General features: G+C 36.5%; 1 non-coding gene across 1 annotated transcript; it reads left to right on the top strand.

Moving 5' to 3' along the window:
• Positions 1 to 3782: 3782 nt before the first annotated feature.
• LOC147696951 (U6 spliceosomal RNA) lies at positions 3783 to 3886 on the top strand. The gene has a single exon (XR_015299509.1). It is a non-coding gene; the product is annotated as a U6 spliceosomal RNA (small nuclear RNA).
• Positions 3887 to 6152: the final 2266 nt, after the last annotated feature.

Here is a 6152-nt window from a genome sequence, read left to right as displayed (position 1 = left end):
GCTCCTCCAGCTGTGGTTTTCTCTTCAGTGTGCGGCCTATAGTCTTCGCATCAACGCTGTTGTGCCAATTGGAAGTGATGCTGTTGCGGAGACCGGACTGGTGCATCACATTCTGAACCACTGCATCTCCACAGGAACCACCGCTTCAGAACTGATGCATCACAGCACCTGCATGGAGAAGATTTACGCATCGCCCCTCCAGCTGTGGTTTAAGCAGGCACATCACTTTCGGAACTGCCGCACTTGGAACTGATGCTACGCACAACGGAATCAACGCATTTCAGCAGACATGTGGAGAAATCTGGAGCAAAACCCCAACTGCATGGGGAACATTGACACAGTTCATGCTGCAACAAGGATACTTTTGTTCAGCGGGCCAGTGTGAGTCACTCTGCCGAGCTGCACTCCATCACGGGTGGCATGAAGTCTTGACTTTGTTCCTGTCCAGCGCTGCAAATTAACTCTTACTAAACGGGTGTGGAGTCTTTTTGAGGTGTTTTCACTGTGTTACTGCGTGTTATGTGCACAAATACTTTACACATTGCCTCTTAAGTTAAGCCTGACTGCTCTCTGCCAGGCTACCAGAGGGTGAGCACAGGTTAATTTAAATTGTTTCTGACTTACCCTAACTAGGATTGTGGTTTCTGCTTGGATATGGTGCATAACTCTGCCAACTAGAAATCCAATTTCTAATGGTGGGGCTACTTGCATCTTGAAAACTGGAGGTGTTGTGCAATGTCCTGTGAGGCAGTGATGGAGGAGAGTCTTGGGTGTGTGTTGTATTTATATGTTTAGAATTTTATTGAATTATTGTATTCCAGGTGTTTGGGTTTACATCATATGAATGGTGGTTCCCTATTCCCTTCCATTCAGACTTCTCCTTCATAGCAGTTAAAATCAAAACTTGGCAGCTGAGATCTCCGCTGCTCATGTGGAGAACCCCTGAACTAGGTGTATAGTAGCATTGAAACCATAAATGTACTAAATTTAGTCACTTCAGCCTCTTTCCCTACAAAGGCAGATGTGAAACACTATTACCTATAAATACTCTATCATTGTAATAAGGCGCAGTACAAATTGGCTCCCTTCCTCAAATATTGTGTTGCTTGCATGCAGTGGTCAGGATACAGGCGCAACCCAGTTTCCACACTCCATGATGGGATGTCTACCAAAGTATCTTAAATAAAGAGGGAAAAGCAAACAACATAACTAAAGCGTGGCATAAGTCTTTCCAAGGGACTCTTGGAAAACACCACCCTACCATAACCATTTCTAATAAACATTACACGATGAAGACAAGTACACAGACCTAGACCAGAGACAGAAATACTAGTGTAAATTCTATGAAAAGAATCTTTAAACAAACACAAAATAATTTCTGAAACTTTGCAAAACATAGCATCCAACCTGAAATATATACACTTACTAAAACTAACATAATTAGTCAAAACAACAAATAAATATTAAACACACAACATAATAAATACATTAGATGTTTTCAAACTATCCTAAAAAATTAGAAGATGCATACATCTAAACATTTCAACCAAAAAGTACATTCTGAACAATTTATAAATTAACCAAACCCACAAAAGAAAGTAAATGTTAACAAATAATCACAGTTAGTTAGATGCAGAAAATAGAAACAAGAAAGTCCTTCTTTACTTCGCTTCCTTTAAAATCCTAAAACATTTGTTTCAAAAAATGTGTAAGCCTGAAAATAGAAATATAATGTATGAATCAGCAAGACATAAAATGATCCAAGAGATATTTAAAAAGGAATGTTAAAAAAGGCAAACTTAAACATTCCAAAAGGAATTTTCTTCATGGATCATCTTATTAACCTGTACATTCATATATGATACATTCCTACTCCAACCCAAAACATTTGAAAAAAAGCTTTGTTATACAAACCATATAAAGAATAGTTAATATCTACTCGTCCCCCAAGAAGGTGTCTCTTAAAAAAACACAAATGAGCCAATCTATCTATCTATTGTAAACTATCTGCAAAAAAAACTATCAAACATAAACAGTTTAAAATATATCCACACAACTTTTACATTATGTTTAAATATGATCTAAAATTGTCTTACCTGATCAGATGAAACTGGAACATTCAACTTGAGTCATCAGCATCCACTTGCTAAGCAAATGAAACAATACCTTATAATGTAGTTGATGTTAAAAACAAATGGTAGCAAAATAGGAATTAAAATACTCCATAAATAGTTTACAGTCAATGTAAAATGTGCTTTTAAATGTTATAAAATAATATAAAACATGTTATAAATATTTATGTACCTGCATTAGGTTTTTTTGAATGCACAGAAATATATGTGCAACAAGGCTTATTCAGAAAAGGTTTTGAAATCAAATTTAGCTTATTTCTTAAAAGTGTCCTTTAAATATGGAAAATAATGTTCCAATTTCTTATGTAATATATTTTAGCTAGCAAATTATTTCTAAATGTTGTTCTTTGTTTACATAAACCGCTTTATGTATTGTGAAAAAACAAACTTATTTTATATTAATATGAAATATGATATTATGTATCAATTCCTACTTTATTACATTTGAATAGCATTTCACGTTTTCTGTAGTCATACATACATGTTTTTTTTATGTATTTATGTAATTATGTAAATAAAATCAACACTAACAAGGGAATAGAAAATATAATGTTCCCTGTTGTATGCTAGATATATTTTAAAGTGATAATAAAACTATTAATATATATATTTTTTTACAAATTATAGCATTTTACTGCATTTACTATTCCAGTCCAACAAACAATGGTGAAAGTACCTATATTTGGTGATACTTTTGAGCATGGGAGGCTTGGATTTAATCCATCTTTAACAAACATTATAGAATATACATACTTGAAAACAGGGAATGCGTTATTATAATCCCAGACACTCATATATTGAGGAAAGATAGTATATTTGAAGGTGAAGCATTATATTTACTATTCTAACTCTAATCCCAACGAGGAAAGAGGAAAAGTGCTTGTATTGAGGAAGATCAGATGTAATATTCTATCACCAATCCCTCAAACATTGGGGAAAGTGCAGACATTGAAGAAAGAATGGGTTAGCTGATTTACTATTCTAATTGTAGTCCTAAAGTATTTGCATATGTTGACGAGGGTTAAATTCACTATTCTAACTGCAATTCCACTACAATTGTAGAAAGTGCATGTTGCATTTGGCCTTTTCTGCAGGGTCTTCTCCAAATTCTTGACCTACACATTCCTGTTTTCTGAACCCATATGTGTTGGCTTTTAGGAGCCTGCACATTTTACCAGTGCTAAAGTGCTTGTGCTCTCTCCTTTTGACATGGTAGAAATGTCTTACAGCCAATTGGCCTATTTACCTTGATTATAAGTCCCTAGAAATGTGGACTACATGTGCTCAGGGCCTGTAAATTACATGCTACTAGCGGGACTGCAGCACGGATTGTGCTACTCACTTAAGTAACCCTCTAAGCATGTCTCAAGCTTGCTGTTGCAGCATATGTGGACAATGTTAAACTGTCATTTTAACCTAGCAAAATAAACTTTTTCAAACACAAGGAGATGATGGAAGGAGTGCTGAAACTTTTCAGACACTCACCCCCATCACAGATCTTTTGCCAGGCCACAACTTTCTTTTAATGCATACAAGTCACTACACAGCGTGGATGGCACTTTGCTAATCCCATGCTTAAAGACTTTAGAAAAGCAAACATTTGTGGTGAGCAGATCTAGATTGTCGCTGGTTTTAGTATATGTGCTGCCGAAGCTCGCTTCGGCAGCACATATACTAAATTTGGAACGATACAGAGAAGATTAGCATGGCCCCTGCGGGCTGGTCGTGAAATTAAAGAATACGTGAAGAAAAACAACAATCAAGACTACATGTGCACTGATTTATTGTTTGCAGTGGTGGAATGTTATTGAACATTGACATTTAGGTCTTACTAAATTAGGCGTGTGCACAGATCCCCTTGTGTATCAATAGTAACATACCTTAGATCGTTCAAATAGCACCAACGTTCCTCTTATGTGGAAGTGCACCCAAAGGGAAATTTTCAGGACAAGTAATTGTCCTGTATTCTATCAAATCCAAGTAGAACCAAATTAGGAGGTTCAGATATAACACAGAGAGACTGTGTACAGATGTAAAACGGACGGACACTGATAAATGGCACAGTGTTCTACATAGAGCACACCTAGTAAGTGTATGTTGCTTAAGCACTGGGGTAAGACTGTGACGGAGGTGCTGACTTTTCTTGTAACCACTGCCATTTTCTTCTTTATTTTGTTATTGAGTGGTACTGTTGTGGTACTGTTGTGCACTCCACTATACCCTCTTATAATTAGGAGACATCAGAATAAGCCAGCTTTAAAGACTAGAATTATTTCAAGATAAAGATAATGTAAATGCAATGCCTTCCTCCCACAAGGAGGAAGGTTTAAAGGTGAAGTTCCAGAAGCTAGAAAGATTATGCAAACAAGAATCCTCTAAATGGTGGGATGCACCATTCTGAGGAAATATATTGACATGAAACAGGTCCCACGGGGATTGAGGATCATCATCTTCCCGTCATTTGATGATCTTGAGGAGGATCTGTTATTAAAGTGAGAGGACCTACTTTTTAGCTCATCCTATGGGATGATGTCTATTTTGATCAAACACTCAGAAAGAAAGTGTGAACAACTACTAGTAGAAATTCAAACACTTGAGGAGGAAATTAATAAATCAATCCTTACTGAGGTCAAAGCGAAAAACTATAAAACCTTGTAATGAGTGCTTATGAAGCACCAAATATATCTAAAGGACAATAAATCAAGAAAACTGAGAAGGGATGCTAATGATTACAGTGCAGGGAGAGTGTTTACTTTTGCGCATAAATTTGACACATCCAATTAAACACAAAAAAAGAATTAAACAATGTGGGAGATCTTAACAGTGTGGTGTCCAATAGTGAATCGGACCTATCAAGCATAAGAAGCAAAACAAGTGAGGGGCCTAGCACTAGTGCAAATATGGGTAGTATAACAGCAAAGCCAACTTCCACTTCTTTTTTATTGGAGGTGGAATGGTACCGAAAGGGGACCAAGGCAGAATACAACAAAAGATAGGATGCCACAAAAAGACCAGGAGGGTGTACAATAGATCATGCAGAAACAGGCAAGGAAGGCTACCTAACCAGGTCCAAGCCCCAGAAAAAATAAGAATAGAGGGTGTGTTGGGGTACAGATGTTCTGACGATAATGGTGTATGTAATGACAATGTGGATAATATTGCTATTGTAAATCTATCTAAATATGTACCCAACGATGATAAAATAAAACTGTTATCAAAAGGTCTGAGCATTTATTGGTTTCTGGACCAAATTTTTCCCAAATACATGTCAATATGTTAAAATGTGTCCGTAAAATGAAACTCAAAAAATTCTTTGTATTAAATCCCAAATATGCCACGCCACAAGATCCAGGCATAACAACAAGTTGTAATACAACCATTCAGGAATTATACAACATACAAATATTAGTTTCACTTACAGAAGAAGAAAACAATGTCACAATTAATGCTAGATTTGAATATATCTACTAATCTGGGTCTAGATAGCGGCCCTAAGCCTAAGTCAACATTTCAACCAGTACTAGGAAATGACAACGTTGTTGACACCTTCCATCCTCTAGTAACAACCAACCTTTTCCAATGGGAGGATTCTTTTTTTTTAAGCATTTAAATAATATTGATAACCTCACAAGGGAGAAAGAAGAGCACTACAAAATCTGAAACTGCTTCCCGAAGTAATTGTAAAACGAGCGGATACAGGGGCAAACTTGGTGTTGATCGACACGCATGACTACCTTTCAGAAATTGATGGACAACTTTCAGATACTAATGCTTATGCCAAACTAACATCCAATCCAATGAGAGACATCACTGTTAAAATTGAGAAACATCTAAAGAAATGGAAAGAATAGGGGTTCATCAATGATCCTGAATATAAGTATCGTTTTGTTCAACACCCATTGGCTGCTTGCTTATATATTTTACCAAAGATCCATAAGCCCTGAGTCTTCCCTGCAAGAAGACCAATCATTGCAGGAATTGGTTCCTCTAAGAAGCATATCTCCGAGTATATAGATCAAT

This window comes from Lissotriton vulgaris, chromosome 8 (assembly GCF_964263255.1).
Source record: "Lissotriton vulgaris chromosome 8, aLisVul1.2, whole genome shotgun sequence".
NCBI classification, from domain to species: Eukaryota; Metazoa; Chordata; class Amphibia; order Caudata; family Salamandridae; genus Lissotriton; species Lissotriton vulgaris.
This window is presented reverse-complemented; position numbering and strand designations above follow the sequence as displayed.